Raw genomic sequence first — 22309 nt, 5'->3', positions numbered from 1 at the left:
AGTTTGTCCATAAGGCTCCATTACAGAGACATGGACATGGCTTGGCTTGCTGGAAATGGCAGTGTCTTTTCATTCTAAAACTTCTTTTATATAGGAAAAGAGATAGATAAATTAATTGTCAGATAGTCTACCTTACAGATAAAGCAATGAGTGTTAGCCTGCAGGGAAGCTGGGCATGGTTGCACAAGCCTTTAATCTCAGCGCCCCTGTGGCAGTGGCTGGCACATCTCCTGGAGTTCAAGGTCAGCCTGGTCTGCAAAGTGAGTCAAGGACAGCTAGGGCTCTCTTATGCAGAGTAACCCTGTTTTAAGAAAGCCAAACACATTAATCCCAGCAAATGGGAGGAAGAGGCAGATGGTTCTGAGTTTCTGGCCAGCCTGGTCTACAAAGCAAGTCCAGGATAGTCTTGACTACAAGAGAAACCCTGTTTCCAAAAACAAAAACAAAAAAAAACAAACAAAAAAAAAACAAAAGAAGAAAAGAAAAGAGAAAACCAAAAAACACTGTCAAGGAATCAACTAGTTGATGAGCTGATACTTAATATAACCCATGAATAGAATGGGTCGGTGATTATAAGCTGTGGATAAAATGATAGGTGGACAATCCATAAGAGATCCTGTCTCCAGTGCTTGGGATTTGAAGATACTTAAATCTTTATACAAATAGACAAAAAATATTTTCTGAAGCTAATATGGTCATTTCACTATACTAATACTCTTAAAGATTACATTCAAAAAACTGTTTATAAACCAGGTTTGGTGGCACATGCCTTTAATTGCAGCAGTTAAGAGGCAGAGACTGCTGGCTCTCTGAGTTTCAGGTCAGCCTCGTCTACAGAGATAGTTCTAAGACAACCCAACGTTTTACACAGAGAAACACAGTCTCTATAAACAAAAACAGAAACAAACCAACAACAAGAACATTGTTTATAAAGAACAATTGGATGTTCTAATCTATGTGGACAGAATAAAGATGCCGCTGATCTAATCAGCATACCCATTATCTCACCAACATTTTCATGTCAGCATCTTCAGTACTTCCACTCTCCTCCATAGTTCAACATCTCCAAGTACATTCTATAAAAATAATAACAAAAATTTTCCATACAGATAATTTTCTTATACCTTTTTTAGACAGATTCTTACTTTGGAGATCAGGCTGAACTGCAATTCACAGAGATTCCTCCTGCCTCTGCCTTTCTCACTGTGGGATTAAATAAAGGTATGTCTGACACACACAACCCAATAGTTTTTGTATAGGATAAAATTGGAGGATGTTTATCTGTTCGTTTGGGTAAGGTGAGGTGGTGCACTCCTTTAATCTCAACACTGGGGAAAGAGAGACAAACAGATCTCTGAGGAGACCAGCCACTCTACATAGTGACATCCTTTCTCAAAACCAAACAAAACTAAAGAAAAGTAAATGCTTGTCAATAAAATATCCAAAATACTTCCAATGTGCATTGTAGAAATAACACAAATGGATGTGTTAGTTAATACAATACATAGGTATTATAACAGAAATGTTCTTTGGGTATTGAAATTTCATGTCAGTCATGGTAAATCGTGTGTGTGTGTGTGTGTGTGTGTGTGTGTGTGTGTGTGTGTGTGTGTCCATTTATGAGCGTCTTTGATAATTTTCCTTTAATCCATCTTAGAATTACATACATATTTGTTTTTTCCAGACAAACTTTCTGTGTAGCCCTGGCTGTCCTGCAACTCACTCTGTAGAACAGGCTGTCCTCAAGTCAGGCATCTGCCTGCCTCTGCTTCTTGAATGCTGGGATAAAGGTGTGTGGCACCACTGCACAGCTAGAATTAATTTTTTTTCCTCTACGTAAACTTGCTGCAATTACATACCAATCTATGTTCTGACCCTAATGATTAAGCCATTAACCCTTTATACCACCTAATACAAAGGGCTATACCTTAGGAAAAAATTAATTCTATTTATTTATATATTTATTGGTTTGGGTTTTTTTTCGAAACAGGATTTCTCTATGTAGCCTTGGCTGTCTTGACTACCTTTGCAGATCAATCTGACTGCCTCTGCCCCCAGAGTGCTGTGATTAAGGGTTTGTGCCACCACTGCACAGCTATTTTTTACATATTTTCCTCTATATAAACCTATAAAATTAAATACAAATCTATATTTTGTCCCAAATTCCCTAATAGTTATATCATTGATCCTTTATATACCCTAATAAAAACATGCTATACCTTAGGAAAAAATAACTTTCTTCATTTACTTATTGGTTTTGGTTTTGGTTTTGTTTTGTTGTTTTCAGACAGGGTTTCTCTGTGTAGTCTTGACTGTTCTGGAATCACTTTATATACCTAGCTGGCCTCAAACCCAGAGATCTGCCTGCCTCTACCTCCCAAGTGCTGGGATTAAATGCATGGTCTACCATGACTGGCTATGAATCTTAATTCTAATATAATTTAATTCCAAATCACCACTTTTCCTATGGCTTCATAAAATGACATTCAGTACTCCCTTCCCACCCCTCCATTTCTATCAGCATCTCACTTTGTAACTCTGGCTAACCTGGAACCTAAATCTTCCTGCCTGTGCCTACTGAGTTAAAGGTCTACTTTATTGAGCCCTGCTTCATTTATACCTTCCTCCATGTTATTGTTCCATTTTTCTTTATTAGTTTGCACTTGTGCCTTTGGATTCCTAGGTAAGTGCTCTATCAATGGCCTAAATCCAGGCCTTTCACATTAATTGTTAAAGGATGGCTTTACTAAATTGCCCAAGTTGACCTTGAATTCACTCTGTACTGTAGGCCATGGAAGCCTTGAAATTGTGATTTCGTTGTTATGCTTGTAAGAGACAAATATCCAGCCCAGCAGTGGTGGCACATGCCTTTAAACCCAGCATTTTGGAGGCAGCAGCAGGTGGATCACTGTGAGTTTGAGGCCAACCTGTTGTACAAACCAAGTCCAGGACAGTCAAGGCTACACAGAGAAACCCTGTCAAGGAAAGACAGACACAGAGACAGAGAGAAAGAGAGACAGAAATAGACAGAGACAGGTATTCTTCTGTCCTTGCATTCCTGGTTCTTGGATAAAGGTGTGCATGACCACACCCAGTACCATACTGTGTAGAGGATAAAATTAGAGAATATTCATGTTTTTCATTGGGGTCATGTGTTAGGAAAATAACCTGGGTCAATTTTACTAGAAATTATGTTCATTTAACCTGAAAACTCATTCTACACTTTATTTTTCAGTGCTGGGGATACAACTTGGGACCTCATATTTGGTAGGAAATTGCTCAGCCCTTGAGCATGAGCTAGAGCTAGAGCCCACAACTTAATTATTTTCAAGTTTCAAAATACTAGCAACAAATGGTTTTAGGATTTGGAGTGTTAATATCTTCGCCTTCTCTTTCTTTTCCTCCCTCCCCTCCTCTTCCTCCTCCAACTCTTTCTTCTTGTATTTCTTATTTCTTCTACATCATCATTTTTTTCTTTTTTCTTTTCTTTTTCTTTTTCTGATTTTTTGAGACACCGTTTTTCTATGTAGTCTTGGCTATCCTAGACTCATTTTGTAGACCAGGTTGGTCTCCAGATCTCCGTGGCTCTGCCTTCCTTAGTACTGTGAGTACAGGGGTGAGCCACAGTGCCCACCTCACATCTTTTCTTTACCACTTATTTCATGTTCTTTGGGTATTTATCTTTTCTTTTCTCCCCAACCCTTATTGGTCAAAGAATACTACATTCAGCATTAATCTGGTACATGTAAGAATACAGGGTTACTTTTCCTAAAAGACGAGAGGTCCCTCTATGTGTCCTAATGTAGTGAACCTTTCTTTCTGTTTCTACTGAACACAGCAATATCCATTGGTTTTCTGAAGCATAGTCTCATCATCACATATTAGCACTTTGCCAAGTAAAGCAGCTGTTGAAAATTAAGTATCTCTGATGTTTTGTGTCTTCAGACTGAACTGCATATTCATATTTCATTCCACATTCAATCAAATCAAGTACAATCAGTCCTTCCTGGTCCTTCCCTATAGTGCTGTGGAACAGAGGAAATTGATTTTAACAATGCTATTTCATAGCAATTTCCCACCAAGTGATATCCCCAAGTTTGATTCCCAGCACTCAAAAGTGGATTGTAGAGGACCAGTCAGTCATCCACTCATTAACCAAGGTTCCTTACTCCATCTCCAGTCTCACTAGATCACGGATTCCTACTGTCCCAGCTGGAGCTTTAGTAGGTAACTCTGCATACTGCAACCAGCATTGTCACGCAATACACTTAAAGGTCCTCTCTGAACTTTTTGAGTGTAGCACACTTGGGGTTGTGAGTAATCAACATATTCACATCAATGTAGTACAGTTCCACAAGGGCAGTGGCTCAGGGTAATGATGAAAAAACGTGAAAATCTTGAGAGTGCACTCAGGAATCAGTAGTAAATAAATCTGTGTGAGTATGAGACCTGCCTGATACCGTGAGTTCAAGGAAAACCAGAGCTGAGAGAGAGAACAGTCTCAACACACACACACACACACACACACACACACACAGCCTATATTATTTTTAGGACCTAGAGAGACAAGTATTTTCTTTGTTGTGTTCCACTTTTGTTTTCTTAATGTGAAAATTTCTTGAAATCATTAGAGGAAATATGCATGCAAAAATAAGTGACAAACAAAAGCCCCAAACAAACAAAAACAAAAACAAAACAGAAAACACAAGTACTTCTGCATCTAGTCTGGATGACTGGAGTCTTCAAAGCAATGTTAACAATGGCACAAAGAATGCCCAAGCTCACCTGTTAGTGCTGAGTGGAAAGAAATCAGACATTATTCTTAGATTTGCCGTGTGTGCAACACACAGGCCAATGAAAATGCTGACTGCACTTCCTTGTGTGGTAGCTTTGCGGTATGTCTGCCAATGATTTTGTTCATGCTGTATTTGTCTATCCAGAGTTTCAGCCTGCAATCCTGATGTAGACACTATCTGTGTGTGTGCACTAGGAACCAGCTCCCATGTATATATGTTTGAGATCAGTATTGCCACTAGATAATAGAATTCTGCTCTGAGAAATTATGTCTCATAATTTTATCTACTGCTAACTGCCATTCTTGGTTCACTTATATGGCCAATGTTTTCCTATATTCACTAGAAAGTTTCTCATTGGCTTATTAATATTATTAATGGTAATAATAATAATAATAATTATTATTATTATTATTATTATTATTATTATTATTATTATTATATTATCTGAATACAGGACCTCTTGAGTTCTAGCAAATATGTCATTGGCCCATGTCTCTAGCTCTCACTAGCTTTCCTTTGTAGAACAGTATAGAGTTTAGTCTCGTTAACCTGGACAGCATGGACTAAAGAATGTGGATTTGTTTAGATATGCAGTTTGAGATCTTCTCTGCTTTGGAACATACATGAATGTCATAGATTGTTTGTTTGTTTTGGGGATGGGGGAGTTTTTTTCTTGCTCATTTTACGTACCACAAGGCTCACCTCAAATTTGCTATAATTCCTTTATATGCAGGGATACCTCTGTGTGTCCTATACTCCTGCCTCCACTGACAAAGTGCTGGGATTAATACCAAGTAGTCTCTCATCCATCTTGCCCTGGATCCTTTCGTCTCTTTTGTGCCACACTGTAGGAGAAGTGACTTATATTCTGTACAACCAATTAATTACATGAATAAAAATAATGAGAAAGGGTTTGGAAAATGGATGCCAATTTGTTAGTCCTTACACAAAAGAGGATAACACAAAAATCAATAAACATGTAAAGAAATATTCATCTTCTTTAAATAATGGCAGTTTAAAAAAAAAGTCACAGTAAAACACTATTATACATACTTTACTTAGGTAAAGTGAAACTGATAGAAAGTATGGGTGCTGAGGCAGTTCAAAGGAGGCTAATGGGAATTAGCTAGCCAATCAACCCTAAGAACTCCTGAGTAGTATTTATAACAGCCGTATACACTATATAAGTAAATTGAACCAGGCCCGGTTACACCATCGCTCAGGAGGGTGTGGCAGGGAGATTGCAAATTATGTTTCCTCCTGGGATATAATTCAGTCCTGTCTTAAAATGCCAGCTAAAGAACTAAGACCCTGCTCCCTTGCACACAGTCAATCATTGCTGCCAACATTTTACGTGTTCTACTCCGGTGGTGGAAGCCAAAGTCATAATACCTGTGAACAGGAATTTAAGCAGAAATATTTAACAAGAGAACGCATAAAATGCAGTGTATGCAAGAGACAGAACTCAATATGGCTCATTACATTAAATAATTCATTTTTATCTAGGAAGATGTAGACAAAATGTAGATGAAGGCAGTGGCCCTGACATCAAGTGGTGCCACCGAAAAAGTGTCTTGTGGAACACTGATGTCCCAAAAGCATGTTTTGCTTGTAAGCTCAGACTTTATAAGTATAGAATCATAAATGTACTAATGAAATGAAAGTTAAAGTAACTGTGACTGGAGAAAAAAATACCTGCCAGGAGAGAAGGATATGAGGTTGTGAGGTACAGGAGAAGATGTCAAAATTGCATCATCATGATTATTGCTGATATTTTATTATTATTATCATTTTTATTATTATTTGGATTTTTTCATTTTGTACTCAGGTTTGGGTAGCTCTGTTGATCCTGGAATTACCTCTGTAAATCAGTGTGACTTAACACTCACGGGGAATCTATCTGCCTCTGCTGGGATCAAAGGTGTTGCTTGCACACCCAGCAGTGCTTTGTTCTTGCATGCGCATGACTGTATGTGACTTCATATGATAAAAAGTTAATTTATTTTAAAGTTAGATTTAGGCTATGGTAGAGACCTAGTACAGGGAGTAGAGAGATAACAGATATAACAGCATCTATAATAATATCTTTTTTTAGAGTTAAAATGGGCCTTTTTTGGTTTTTTTCAAAACAGGGTTTTTCTATGTTATCTTGGCTGTCCTGGACTCACTCTGTAGATAAGGCTGGCCTCGAACTCACAGCGATCCTCCTGCCTCTGCCTCCCAAGTGTTGGGATTAAAGGCGTGCACCACCATGCCCGGCTTCAAGTGGCCTTTTATTGAGATAAATTAACAGAAAGAAATAATCAAGGTTTTACCAACTATCTTTTCTGAACCGTGTATATACTTCCTAACGACTCCAGCCCACAGACATGTACATAGAGTGTAACACATCCCAACAAAAACACACACCCTTACTGGAACATTTGCCAATTAAAGCCAATTTTCCCTTTCCCCAAATGTTTTAAAAAATTTAAGTCCCCACTGTTCAAAGTGGAACCACTTGCTCCCTTCTGGCTAAAGAACACTAGAATTTTCTTACTTTTACTAAACAAAAATTGTAATTTTTATTTTCTAATTTGTTTTGTTTCAAAAAAAAAAAAGGAAGTGACTTTGTATTCTCCAGGCACCCTTCCCCAAAAACCGCTTATTAAAATACAGCAGCCTGTATCTCACTAACCCAGGCCCACCCCTCTGTTCCCCTGCCAGTTCTGTCTACTGGAGATTTAAATATACCTCTGTCGGAGTCTGTCAGCTGTGGAGGGGCAGAGTCCAGGCCAGGCTAGCTTTCTCTGACCTCATAACTGTTACAAACATGGATACTTAACTCTTTATTCCAAAGATGAGTTTTTATATAAGAGAAGAAAATAGATTTGCTTTGGGAGTTTTAAAGAACTACAAACTCACCAAGGTTCCACATAAATTCACCCAAAAGCTGGCTTACTTCACCTCCCATGAGGCCCAATAATTTTGCCTGACTAAGATATTTGGCAAGAAAATCATTCCACAGTAACAATTTTAAAGATGCACAGAAAGTTGAAAAAATGTATCCAATGAAAATAACATGGCTTAATTCCCAAGAACTTATTTCATCTTTTTGTTCCTCATCTGAAGCTCTAGGGTATGGCTAAAGGCAGTTTCCCATGATATTAAGAACATCTGAAATGTTTCTAAATCCTTAGTGCAGACATCCTCCCTTTTGGGGCATAGTACTCTCTCCTTCCACACCAATTTAAAAACAACAACAACAACAACAACAAAACAAATAATCAGAATGAGACATCTTGTTCCAACACTTTTCACTAGAAGCTTTTGCTGTGCTAACGGAGAGTGATGGCATAGAACACAAAGTAGGTGGCCCAGGAAAGGTGCCCTCATCTCATTCCAAATATAGATTATGATACCCACCCCCCCATGCCACCATATGGGGCCAACCCAATGTTATGATGCTGGTACCAGTTTGGAAATAATTTAGAACTAGTTAGTTTTTCTTTTCCAGGAAAGATCATTTTATAGTAAATGTATTACATTTCTAGGAAAGTTTCTTTCACGTTTAGAACATTAAAGGAGAGAAAATCAAAACAGGACCACAGGCAGCAAGGTGTCTGTAACTTATTATACAACCAAATGACCAGAGACTAAAAGCATTGAGGTGGATATAGTTTGAATACTAAAAATGGGACATAGTTCTCATCCAAATGGACCATTGGAAAACAAAACAAACAAAACATACCATTACTTTAAAATTTACTGGAAAGAACCTGAAAGACAATTTCCAATAGTAGCAATTCCTTATTAAGAGGGACATAAAAAACAAAAAGTAAAGACCAGGCTTTGAACGGAGTAGGGCCTTACTGTGCATACAGAGGCTTGTCATGTGGCTCCTGCAGTGAGAGCCTGCTCCTCCCTTTGGAAGTGATGATGGTGCATCTACTCAGCCCAGAAGAAAATGTTACTTGGTATTGTTTTCTTTAATGCATGTATTTACAGTGTGGGTGGACTGCGGTTGTGAATCAACCCCTCCATAAGAGGAAAGGAAAATGTTATTTACATCACTATTTCCTGTTCCTAGTCTCTTCCTGTTCTACCAGGATGTGAGCACTAGTAGAACAGGAAGAGAGACTCCAACCTGAAACCAAAGTGAAGAAGGAGGGGCCAGGGAGAGAGAGAGAGAGAGCGAGAGAGAGAGAGAGAGAGAGAGAGAGAGAACAGAACATGACATTGTTGAATCGTTGAATCCTGGGGCAGTGTGTAAAAGATGAAGTTCTTAATGGTCTCACAGCATAAGGCACTTTGCACAAATACGTAAACATGCTCTTCAGGCTTAAAAAATGAATAACCAGGGAGAAGTAGAGTCAGCTATTGGAGAATTATAGATAGGCATGTGTGTTCACCAAGACTCTTCTTTTTTTAGGATTTTCCCCTTTCTTTTCTTTTTCACTGTGGTACTCTGCCACGTGCAGGCTCTTGTCAATGTTACTTGCCATAGCTTTCATTTCAGTTCTCAGCTGCTCCTCGGTACTTTTCAGGTTGAAGGAATCATCATATTTGATCAAATTTATGGGTAAGACAAGATGACCAAAGCAAGCTGATCTTTCAATATGATGAAGATAAGTCTCTGCCAGCTTTGGAAAGTCAAAGTTTATTACCACATTCACAGCTTGTTGTACCAGTACCTCGGGTAAACAGGTCAGTGCAAACAAGTTGCAGCATGTGACATTTCGGGAATCAGGAAAGACATGATTTCCATGCTTCTGCCTCGTGTTAGCATTCATATAGAAGTAACAGTAACCCAGCTGAGAAATCTTCTTGGCCAGCAATTCTACTCTCTGAAGAGTTGTAATGTCTTTAAAAAATTGTGTAGGTGTTTTGATAGGGATTGCATTGAATCTGTAAATTGCTTCTGGTAAGATGGCCATTTTTACTGCGTTAATTCTCCTGATCCATGAACCAGGGAGATCCTTTCATCTTCTGATGTCATTTTCAATCTCTTTTTTTCAGAGATTTAAAGAACTAGTCCTTCACTTGCTTGGTTAGAGTTACCCCCTAGATATTTTATATTGCCTGTGGCTATTGTGAAGGGTGTAGTTTTTCTAATTTCTTCTTCTGCATGATTTTCATTTGTGTATCAGAAGGCTACTGACTTTTTTTTAGTTAATTCTGTATCCAGCCAATTTGCAGAAGGGGTTTATCAGCTGTAAGAGTTGTTTGGTGGAATGTTGGGGGTCACTTATGTACACTATCATATCATCAGCAAATAAGGATAATTTGACTTCCTCCTTTCCCATTTGAATCCCACGTACTAGATTCACTAATTTAACTGCTAAGTAAATACATAGACCCTTCTTATCTCAGTGCTATAAGAGAAGGCATCTCCTTTGCTCTGTGGGTAGCTTTTGTATCTATCTTAGAGTCCTACTGTGGATCACAGCTGACCTAAAGGCTATTTTCACACAAAATCTATTTCAGAACATTTCTATCAAAACTGAAAACACTATAATTTAAAATACTATTACTCAAGCCAGGCAGTGGTGGTGCACACCTTTGATCCCACCCCTGGGAAGCAGAGTCAGGAGGATCTCTACGATTTCCAGGACAACCTAGTCCTCATAGTTGTTCTCTGAAAGACTCCATCTAGCAGAGGATCAGAGCAGAATCTTGGTCTCACAGCCAAACTTTGGGCAGAGCACAAGAAGCTATTGCTTTCTGCCTGATTGCCCTCAACCATTGCCCGCCATTTTATCTATCTTATTACTGCGATCAATATGAAATCCAGCTTCATCAGGATTCTCACAGAGACTGGAGTCAATTAGCTATCCAGAAATCCTCCAGGGCTATATTTGTACTGTAGAGTCATCCAACCTCATGGGCTTAGCAGTTACTGGATTCTCAGCCTTCTAACCAGAAGGCTGCCATTGCTGTAATCCAGGCTAATAATTTCCCTTTTTGTTTTAAAGTAATTTTTATAAATTCTTTCCCTTAAAGAACCCTGAGTAATTTATTATTTCAAATCTAACAATGAAACCCACTATTCTATAATTAACAAACAGTAATTTAAAAACAACTACGGAGATCTGTCTGTCTCTGCCTCCAGAGTGCTTGGATTAAAGGCTTGTGCCCACAGGCCAGGCTCATTTTTTATCTTTGTACAGGTCTGAAAGCATTGACTGAATCAGATAAATCCCAGTTTTTAGCATTGATTGAGCCAGCCACCTCCAGCCACCATGATGCCCTTATTCCTCACCTCACTTTCCCTTAAAAATTTCACCTGTTTTTCAAGGTCAAAAACAGAATCTGTTATAACTTTATCATATAATCATCAGAAAAGTTTCTTTAATCTTTTACTGCTAGACAGGCCTGTCTGGTTCTGAGAAAAAAGGAATTCTTTATGATAGATAGTATGTATTGAAAAGGACTAGCAAGTCTCTGAAAGCCTTTTCTCGGGTACTTAATGATCTAAGGACAGAAGTAACACCGAATCCTAATTATTGACACTGCAATTTATAAAATTAGGGGCATGAGTATAGGGTCTGGGAGAACAGGAATTATACTCTTACACAACTAACTAGGGTGTTCTCCCTCAATCTAGCTGGTTTTGAAGAGGAATTATTGAATAAAAAAAAGTAAATCAATGGAACAAAAGTATTTTAAAAGCAAGCAAAGGGCTTTCTTGACCATTTACCACATCACTGTCGCCATCACCTGGAGACACGCACACTGATAGCAGGGCACCACCATGGCTTCACTGGGTTTCTTTGTGATGCTGGTGATCTGTTGACATGGGGGTTTCCTGGTCAACATGTGCTGCTTTTACATTTATGTCCTTGATGAAGTTTTTCCAGGAAGGGAAGAGAAGTTTAAAACTAGATCATGTGGGCTTTGGTAGCCACCATTACAAGTCTGAATTTTGTTTTTGAGTTTTAAGGAAGGCTCTGGAGTGATCTGACTGTTGCTTTAGGAAGAACGTTGCCTTAAGCCAAATATGGATGATATACATAATATCTAGAAGGATGCTGGTGAAGGAGGCAAGCAGATGTGGTTTGGATTGTGGAATTATTACAGCTTTCTGAAGGCTTGCATCAAACTCACAGAGATCAGTCTGCCTCTGCCTCCTGAGTCCAGGGATGTAAGGAGTGAGTCAACACTCTTTCGAGAATGCCTTTTGTCAAGAGATGCCTTGACAATGCTGTGAAGAGCAGCCAATATCTGAGCTGAAACTCAGCTCAGTGTTTGAAATCAATATCAGCATCTCATTATATAAAAAACTCTTAAAGGTTGAATTGGAAAACTGCTTATATTCCCGGGGTGGTGCCACATCCCATCAATCCCAGCTCATGGAAGGCAAAGGATGCTGGGTCTCTTTGAATTGAGGCTGGCCTGGTCTACAGGGCTTATTTTAAAATGGCCAAAACTATTAAACAAAGAGACCCTTTCTCCAAAATAAAAAAAAGAGGAACAAAATGACAGCAAGAAAATTGTTTATAAAGAACAATCGGAAATTCTGATCTATGTATCCAGTATGAAGACAGGACTAATCTTCTCAGCATAGCCATTATCTCTCCAATGGTTTTTATGTCAGCATCTTAAGTGTATCCATAGGTCTTGGTACTTCATCATCTCCAAAGACCTTCTATAAATGAAGAAAAAATGTTCCTATTGATTTATTTTTTATACATTCTAAGAAAGCTTCTAGCTATGGAGCTCAGACTGGATTAGAACTCACAGAGATTGCATGGCCAGTCCAAACTCAAAAGTTTCTCTACAGGATAAAATTAGAGAATTTTTATGTGTTTCCCAGGGCTGGGTGTGGTGGTGCACTCCTTCAGTCTCAGCTCTTGGGACAGAGAGCGAGAGACAGACATATCTCCGAGTTGACCAGTCAGATCTACATTAATGAGACCCTTCCTCAGAAAACAAACAAACAAACAAACAAACAAACAAAACTAAAGAAAAGTAAATGTTTATTAATGAAATATCTAAATCCTTACTATGTGCTTCCTAGACATAATGTAATTGAATATGTTAGTTAATTCAATGCATAGATATTAAAATGGAATATGTTATTTAAAAAATTGAAATCTCAGGTCAGACCCAGTAATGCAGATCCATAAAATAGCCTGTTTTTTAGCCTCCTGGAAAATGTTCTGTTAATGAAATTGAGAATTATATGTATATTTGGTTTTTGGGGTCCAAGTTTCGGTGTAAAAATGGCAATCCTGGAACTCAGTCTGTAGACCAGGCTGGCGTCAACATAGAGATGTGCTTGTCTCTTCCTCCTCAGTGGACAGATAGAATTAAATAATTTATTCTATTTTCCTATATATATACTTTAAAAAGTACATATAAATCATAGTTCTTATCATAATAGATAAGAAATTAATATTTACAAGCCCTAATACCAACATGCTATATTTTAGGAAAAAATGAATGCTCTTTACTTATTTATTGGCTTTAGTTTCTTAGACAGGGTTCCCTGTAGAACCTTGGTTGTCGTGGAGTCACTTTGGTATCCTGGCTGGCCTTGAACTCAGAGATCTGCCTACTTCTGCCTCTCTGGTGCTGAGATTAAAGGCCTGGGCTACCAGGACAGGCTATGAATCTTAATTATAATATAATTTAATTTTAAAACTTTTCCAATGACTTCATCAAATAACATTAACTTCAACTTTTGTTTTCATTTCTTCTTTCTTATTTTTTGAGAAAGGGTCTCACTCTTTATCTCTGAGGTGGAACACAGATCTACATGCCTGTGCACCACCACACCAAGCTGTTCAGTGTTTCTCTCTGTTCTGCTTCTCTGTGCAGAGCCAGGCTTGTTGGCACTCAGGAGGCTTTGCATCATACTTGAATGTAGTGGTTTGAGCTCCTTTGTTTGTTTGATTTTACTTTAGTGCTTAAAATTAAAGCCTGAGTATCAGAAACAAAGGTATCCAATCAAGCTGCATGACAGATTACTTGGTATTAATCTGAGTACTTGGGCTGTGGAGGAAGAAGTATAGGACACATAAGGGCTTTTCTGACTGTAGAGGAATTGTAGCCAACTTGAGGGGAGCCTAGTTCTAAAAAAACAAGAAATAAACTCTCTCATCACTAAAACCAAAACAAGCAAACAAACAAAGCCCAAGCCCCTACATATAAGTATGATGCAAAGCATGGAAGATCACAAAGTACTTATCTAAACAAATCCATAATTTTTAATCCAAAGAGTCTAGGTTAACAATACTAAACCCTGTACTGTTCTACAGATAAAAGCTAATGAGAGCTGGAGACAATGGTCTGCAATATTTTTGATAAACTCAGGAAGACCTGTGTTCTTTAATCATCATTATCATCTTCATCATCATCTACTTAGAAGCATTCTAGGGAATATAAGAAAGCTTAGGTCATGTAAGGACCAGGAATGTGTCTATGTCAGGATTGCAGACTAAAACTCCAGATAGACCAATACAGCATGAACAAAATCATTGGCAGGCCTACCCTAAAGCTACTACACAAGGAAGTGCAGTCAGCATTTTCATTGGGCTGTGTGTTGCACACTTGGCAATTCTAAGACTAGTGTCAGATAGTATCACCTCAGGACTGACAGGTGAGCTTGGGTGTTTGTTCTTGATGCCTTTTGCATAGTTTTTGGAGACTCTAGTCACCCACACTGGCTGTAGAAGGACTAGAGTTTTCTGAGTTTTGTTTTCCATTGAAGCCATGTTTCCTTTATTGATTACAGGTAAATTACACATTCAGAAAACAAAAGTAAAAAGAAGCTAAGATTTATATCTCATCTATCTTGGATTTAACAGTACTAATGGCTGTGGGATGTGTGTATGTGTATATATATATATATATATATATATATATATATATATATATATATATGTATGTATGTTTGTGTGTGAGTGTGTGTGTGTGTGTGTGTGTGTGTGCCTGTGTGTGTTTGAGTGTGAGTGTGTTGCAATAGCCTCTCTCATCACTCTTTTTCTTGGAACTCACTGTTTAGACCAGGGAGGTCTCAGTCTCACAGAGATCTACCTGTCACAGCCTCCTGAGTGCTGGGATTACAGGCGTGTGCCACCAAGCCTGCCTCTGCACAGAGAAGCAGAATAGAGAGAAACACTGAGCAGCTGGGCATGGTGCACAGGCATGTAGATCTGTGTTCCACCTCAGAGATAAAGAGTGAGACCCTTTCTCAAAAAATAAGAAAGAAGAAATGAAAACAAAAGTTGAAGTTAATGTTATTTGATGAAGTCATTGGAAAAGTTTTAAAATTAAATTATCTTAGCATTAAGATTCATAGCCTGTCCTAGTGTCCCAGGCCTTTAATCTCAGCACCAGAGAGGCAGAAGTAGGCTGATCTCTGGAATCAAGCCCAGCCAGGATATCAAAGTGACTGCAGGAAAACCAAGGCTCTACAGAGAGCCCTATGTACTAAACTAAATGCAATAAACAAATGAGGAGCATTCATTTTTTCCTAAAATGGAACACATTTGTATTAGGGCATGTAAATAATTAATTTCTTATCTATTTGATAAGAACTATGATATATATGTAATTTTTCAAGTTTATATATAGGAATTTAAAATAAAATATTTAATTCAACTTGTACACTGAGGACGAGGTGGCAAGGATATCTCTATGAGTTTGATGCAAGCCTGGTCTCATTTTTTTGTAAGAGGGTTTTTTCCACACATTTATTATTACTGACATTTTTATGAAAACTTAATCTTTATCATATCATAACATGGTTTTAAATTTCTCATCTTTTTTTCAGTATTATTTTATTTTTCAACCTGGTGTTATTTATAGTGAGATCTAGCAAAGATAGAGCTACAAGAGAAAATTGCTCTGAAAAAAAAAAGATATTTATACTAAATTCAAAATCTATAATTTGATTTAAAAGAAATAAATGCATAATTAGTTTTTAATTAGTGCTAGTAAATTGTGGAAGAGGGGTTTTCAATTTGTAATCACAAAGTAGTCAGGGTCTGTAAAGGAAAAAAAAACTGTTAAGGTGACTGTAAAACAAACAGGGCACTTATTAGATTGGATTACAGGATTTGAGTAGTCCAGCAATGGCTGTCTCACAACCAGAAGACCCACAATCCAGTTGTTAATCCTATAAGGTTGGATGACTCTACAATACAAATACAGATCTGGAGGATTTCTGGATAGCTAATTGTCTCCAGTCTTGGTGAGAATCCTGGTGAAGTTGGATTTTGTATTGCTCCCAGCAGTAACATACACAAAATGGAGGTCATGAGGGAGGGCAAGCAGGAAAAAGCAAAAGCTTCTTCCATTTCATGTGGAAGGTCAACAAAATAGTGTCTTAGGCTGACAGTGAATCTTCCTACTTGAAATTATCCCATAAAGGAAATGTCTTTTTCACCCAGGTGTGGTGGTACATACAGTAAATCTAAGCACATGAGAAGCATCTGTGGATTGGAGGCCAATTTGGACAACATAGTACGTTTTAGGATAGTTAGAGAGATGTAAGAGAGACCTTGTCTCAGAGAAAGGTAGTGACAGATGAGGAAAGAGAGAGAGAGAGAAAGAGAGAGAGAGAGTAGAGAGACTCCTTATTGTGTGTCTAAAAGCTTAGCACTTTAATTTAACTAAATCTCACCATCACAGTACTTTCTTCAAAGTTATTACCACCTCATCAATGGAAGGGTCTGTGATAAACCCTGCCTCAGCCATCTAACTACAGCCAAATACCCACAAGGCAAAAGCAACCCTTAGGGTGTGCCTAGGCTTCTAAAAAGGAGATTATACAAGGTCATTCAATTATGCTAATACCACCATGCTCCACCTCAGGGTGGAGTCTTCAGATCTCTATATAAGAGCTTGCTAAGCATAAAACTCAGTCAGTTCAGAGGCCCTAGGGGGTCGTTACACAGTGGAGCGCCTCTTCAAGGTACAGCTGTTGTCCAGAGAGATCAGAAGGGACAGCCTCTCTGAAGCAACAAGCAGACCTTCCTGCAAGCTTTGATAAGACTGGGGATCTGGACCTGAGTGGAAATCATCAGTCCATAGATTTATACTTTCTCCTAGTCCAGGAATTCTCATATAGAATTACTTTTGATAGTTAATATAGAGAATGCTCTTATTTTCAGTTCACTATGGAGCTACACAATTTTAGTCTATCAAAACATTAAAATGTAAGATTAATATGGTTTCTTCATTATGCTATGCCCCATATGAATCTAAATTTGGAAGGTATGGATGTGTACTTCATAATCTGATTATTAGCATGGTATCTGTAAATATTATTCATTATAGAAACCACATAATTCTAAATATATGAGACCTTCCACAGTGAAAGAAGTTATACTCTTGTGTCTCAAATAGGTTTTTAACCTTTTAGAGGGTATATTACCAGTGTATTATATGACTCATTTGTTTACTGACCTCACACTTTTATTGATCTCCTTGTGTTGAGGGTTCATGAACACCTTTCATACCATGCTTTGTTTTCCAGCCATAGCACCAAAAAGGTAAATAAAAAGATATTGGAAACCACTCAGTATTGTTGGGTGCTAGCTGGGGATGTCTCAGGAGATAAGAGAATCCTGAGAGTGAAGCAAGTCTGTGGTTACTAATCCTGTTTTATTGGATACTTGGTACTACTGACCTTCAGGGAGATTAACCAATGACTATTAGTATATTTGGTTTTCATGTGGGTTGTGGTAGTGTGCTTGTGTGTTTGTCTGGTTTAGATTTTATTAAAGTGAAGTTAACTATGCCCTTGTTATCCTTGGTGCACTGTAGTTAGCCTCTGTGTGTTGGCATTTTCCTTTTATTCTCTTGTGTAGGGATGGATTTGTGGATAGGTACTGTTTTGATATGGTTTTTCATGGAATACCTGGAAATCAGCTGATTTCTTGCTCTGCCTCTTGACCTAGGGCTAACTTTATTAAATCTAGTGTGTTGAAACCTCTTGGATTAAAGCTGTGTGCTAGGGCTGAAGGGCCCCCAAACCAAAGGCTGCCTTTTGCAATTCACTGTCTCAAGGATCACAATGGAATCAAATATCCTGCAAAGGCATCAGGAATACAACAACCTGGTAATGCTATATCCACCATCTTACTTGTAGTACTGGAATATTAGGTTGTATGGGAGAAAAAAGGGGGCACTTTAGTAACTTTAGTCTAGATTGGCATCTGTGATTTCTTGATATGTCCAAGGCCTCTGTGCAGGCCTTCTGGCTTTCTGTTCTCTTCAGAAATGTTTGTTGTGATTCTGATAGATTTGCCACTACATGGTACTTGGCCATTTACCTTTGTGGAGTTTAATAATGTTTTCTTTGTTCTGTATGTTTTGTGATTTGATGGTTTTGAGACAAGAGTACATTATACTCTCAAGATATCTTAATGACAGTCTTGGTGGCACACACCTTTATTACCAGCAGTGAGGAGGAACAGGCAGGCAAATCACTCTGAGTTTGAAGCCTGTCTCATTTAATGTGAGAGTGTTTTTAATTACTTCTTCTTCTTCTTCTTCTTCTTCTTCTTCTCCTCCTCCTCCTCCTCCTCCTCCTCCTCCTCCTCGTCCTCCTCCTCCTCCTCCTCCTCCTTCTTCCTCTTCTTCTTCTTCTTCTTCTTCTTCTTCTTCTTCTTCTTTTTCTTCTTCTTCTTCTTCTTCTTCTTCTTCTCCTCCTCCTTCTTTTTTGGTTTTTGGAAACAGGGTTTCTCTTGTGTTCTGACTGTCCTACACTAGCTTGGTAAACCAGGCTGGCCTAAAACTCACAGAAAACTGCCTGCCTCTTATTCCCAATTGCTGGAATTAAAACAGTGCTCCACCAAGCCTGTCTTACTTAACCCAGGGATAATCTGTAAAACAGAGCCCAAGCTGTCCTGTACTCACTTTGCAGAGCAGGCTGGCCTTGGACTCCCAAATATTTGGCTGCCACTGCCTCAGGAGCTGCTGTGCAACCATGCCCAGTTTCCTTGACAATCTGAATAGGATTTGCTTTATTTGTGTGAGGGATTACCTGGTAATTAAGTTACCTTTCTCTTTTCCTATATAGAAGGAGAATTAGATTAGAAAGACACTGTCATTTGCAGCTACCCAAGCCCTGTCTGTGTCTCTGTAGTGGGGCCTTTAAGAACAAACTCTACAACCATGGAGGGGACCTCAGGAAACTCAGTTCAAAGCCAGCCTTTAATCGTGAGTACATAATTCACATTAATTGTGGAATGGTCATCCTTGTTATCTCTTTCTACTTAAAGCTCCCTATGTTCATGCACATTTGTGCTTTAAAATAAAATTATCTCAAAAAATATAACTTGGTGTCCTGTGAAAGTTGCTGTTTGCTAATAGTATTTAGAGGAAATGTAGGATATAATTCATCAGTCCATAATGACAAATTTATTCTATGATATGTATTTCTGCAAGGTTTTGTCCTTCTCTGGACAGCTAATGTTCTTGCCCAAACTTGAGTGGAGGGCTTCTACACTAGTGATGCCTGTGTGCCACTGAGGTTAGTTTTGGAACATCAGTGACCATGAGAAAGAAAAGCTGAGAGATGCAGCCTGACAGGAAGACAGAGGAAATCTATTTGCAACTGGCTTAGTAGAGACAGACATGCCCAGCTTTTAATCCACCCTAGTCACATGACCTAGATGGATTAAAAGCCTCATAACTAGAACCTTCATAACACCAGCCTTGGTACCTTGGGAAAGATTCAAAACATGTTGCCTCTTCCTCCACATTTTTGTGTCCTAAATATTTGAGTTTTAGGAACTTTCACTGAGAAGTTTAATCTATACCTTGATCTGAGAGTTGTTTCTCTTGAGAAAATGGAGGAATGACTAAACAAAAACTCTGACAATTGTATATAATTAGTAGTATATGAGATCCTGTGTTGTTTACATTTCTCTTTGTTTTCAAAGGGAAGACTCAGAAGAAGCATGGTACCTGAAAACCTACAGGAGAAGAGAGAGGTCTTGGCAGGCAACAGAAGGTTCAGGGCCAAAACCAAAACCCGACTTGGGGAAACTACCAGTGGTCCTATGAGGTTGACCAGTTGCATCTTCCAAATGCCTGTGTCTAGAATAACTTCTTACCCTGGGAATACCACCATGAGAAGGAAAGACCAAGAGAACCTGGTGAAACCCCGGCAGCTATCTGCTTTGGAGAGGTTGAATGACCCTCAGTCTGGAGACAGAAAAGGGAATTTTTACATCCACTGGATACTAATACTCCTGTAAACCAAAGTACACTGGGAATGCAGGATGAAGCCAGCAGTGTTAAGGGTCTGCATACTTCCTCAGAGTTCAGCCCTGCCCAGCGCCCATGTTTGGAAGAGGAGCAAGAGGCTCCTCAGCAGTCACTATCTTTCTACAGTCCAGGGGTAACAATGCCAGTGTCTCTTCAGCTGTCACCATCTTATGAAAGAAGAGGAGTGACTACTGAAGACATCAAGAAACAGGCCCTGAAAGTGAAGAGAGCCAAAAAGAGACTGGCTGAGGCCTTGGAAGAAGACAGGCTTGCCAGGCTGGCAGAGAACATGAGGGACTGAACAGAAATGGGTTTTCAGAAATCTACATTTTAAAAGTTTTCAAAGCACATATTGTGACCTTTGTAAGTTCTGCTTGAAGTGTTTTTATCTGACTTGTATGAAATTTTATATTGATTTATTAAAAACTATTTGCTCTAAAAACCAATCAAGTCTCCTTGCCTGATTTCTTTCTTTTCCCACATGCCCTCCCTTCTCTCCCCTATTTTCTTTCCCTAGTACTCAGAGAGGGAGAGCCCTTCTCCCTTATCAATTAACCCCAGCCTATCAAGTCTCATCAGGCCTTCCTGCATCCTCTTTCTCTGTGTCCTGGTAAGGAACTGGCAACTGGTAAGGGGCTCAGGCAACTGAGTCCAAGGCAAGGAAAGCCCTGACCCCTTAACAAGGTCCTTTATGGTGATTGAGCTGCCTATTGACTATATCTGAGCATGGGTCTAGGTCCTCTCCAGGCATGGTACTTGGTTGGTGTATCAGTCTTTGGGGACTTCACTGGTACAGAATTTTTGGCTCTCTTGGAACCCTGTGGAACTCCTTTCCTCTCTGGGGCCTGCTATTCCTGGATTTATCTGTGGGACTTCCTGTACTCTGTCCAAATTTTGGCTGTGTGCACAAGATTCTGCTCTGATTCCCTTTTGTGCAGAGTATTGCACAAGACAGCTATGGAAGACTCCTCTCCTTATCCCTCTATTTTACTGCACTCACTGTTTATTCTTCTTTCCCATCTGAATGACAGTGAATGACCTTGCAAGGTTCCTCCTCATTACTTAGCTTCTCAGGTGTGTGTGTGTGTGTGTGTGTGTGTGTGTGTGTGTGTGTGTGTGTGTGTGTTGCAATATGGCGATCCTTCATCGTATCCTAATATCTGCTTATAACTAAGTGTTTACCATGCTTGTTCTTCTGTGTCTGGTTCACTTCACTCAGCACCTTTTCTAGCCCCTTCTATTTGTCTAAGGATTTCATGATGTCGTTATTTTTGTCAGGTGAAGAGCAGTAGTTCATTGTGTAGATGGACCTCATAGAACAATATCCATTGTGTGGTTGAGGGACATCTAGATTGTATCCACTTTCTGGCTATTTCCAGTAATTCAACTATGAAGAGAGTTGAGCAAATACCCTTATTGTATGGTGGAGCATCTAGTAAGTATATGTCCATTAGAGGCATAGATGAATCTTTTGTTTGACAAACCACCAGATTGATATCCAAATTGTTTGTACCAGGTTGCACCCCACCAGGAATGGAGGAATGATCCCCTTGTGCCACATTCTCTTCCAGCATGTGCTCTCACTTGAGGCTTCTATCTTAGTAATTCTGATAGGTGTTAGTTGGAATCTGAGAGTTGTTTTGTTTTGCATTTTCCTGAGGGCTAAGGATGTTGAGCAATTACATGCTTCTCAGCATGTAGATAATCTTCTTTTGAGAATTCTCAGTTAAGAACCATTATATATATATATATATATATATATATATATATATATATATATATATATATATATATTTTGGTTTTTCAAGACAGGATATCTTTGTGTAGCCTTGGATGTCCTGGATTCACTGTATAGACCAGGCTGGCCTTGAACTGACAGCAGTCAGCCTGCCTCTGCCTCCCGAGGGCTGGGATTAAAGGCCTTTGCCGACACATTCGGCCATACCACATTTTTAATTGGATTATTTGGTGTGTTGTGGCTCTTTTGATAAAATTGTTTTTATATATTTTAGATATTATCTCTCTTTGATATACTGTTGGTAAAGATCTTTTCCCAGTTTGCATGCTGTGTTTTTTTTTTGACTGTGCCCATTGCTTTATAGAATTTCTCCGTTTCAAGTAATCTCAATTACTAATTGTCGATCTTAGGGTTTGAGCTGTTGGTGTTCTGTTCAGGAAGTTGTCTCCTCTTCCAATGAGTTCAAGGCTCTTCCCATATTTCTCTTGTACTAGTTTTACTGTTTCTAGTTTCACATTAAGGTCCTTGATCCACTTGTACTTGAGTATTGTGCAGTGTGACCAATATG

General features: G+C 38.8%; 2 long non-coding RNA genes across 2 annotated transcripts in view; one reads left to right on the top strand and one right to left on the bottom strand.

The window, feature by feature from the left end:
* LOC311598626 overlaps positions 1-22309 on the bottom strand; it is an 89397-nt gene continuing 67088 nt past the window's right edge. Inside the window, exons 2-3 of the long non-coding RNA XR_014779610.1 lie at positions 997-1076; positions 1-83 (exon numbers count right to left, since the gene is read on the bottom strand). This is a non-coding gene — a long non-coding RNA (uncharacterized lncRNA). The remainder of the gene's footprint in view (positions 84-996; positions 1077-22309) is intronic.
* LOC311598628 lies at positions 18891-20449 on the top strand. Its single transcript, XR_014779612.1, has 2 exons — positions 18891-18950; positions 19676-20449. It is a non-coding gene; the product is annotated as an uncharacterized lncRNA (long non-coding RNA).

Source organism: Acomys minous, assembly GCF_964271855.1.
Source record: "Acomys minous genome assembly, chromosome: 5".
Classification (NCBI taxonomy): Eukaryota; Metazoa; Chordata; class Mammalia; order Rodentia; family Muridae; genus Acomys; species Acomys minous.
Note: the sequence above shows the minus strand (reverse complement) of the source record. Positions and strands in the feature narration are given on the sequence as shown.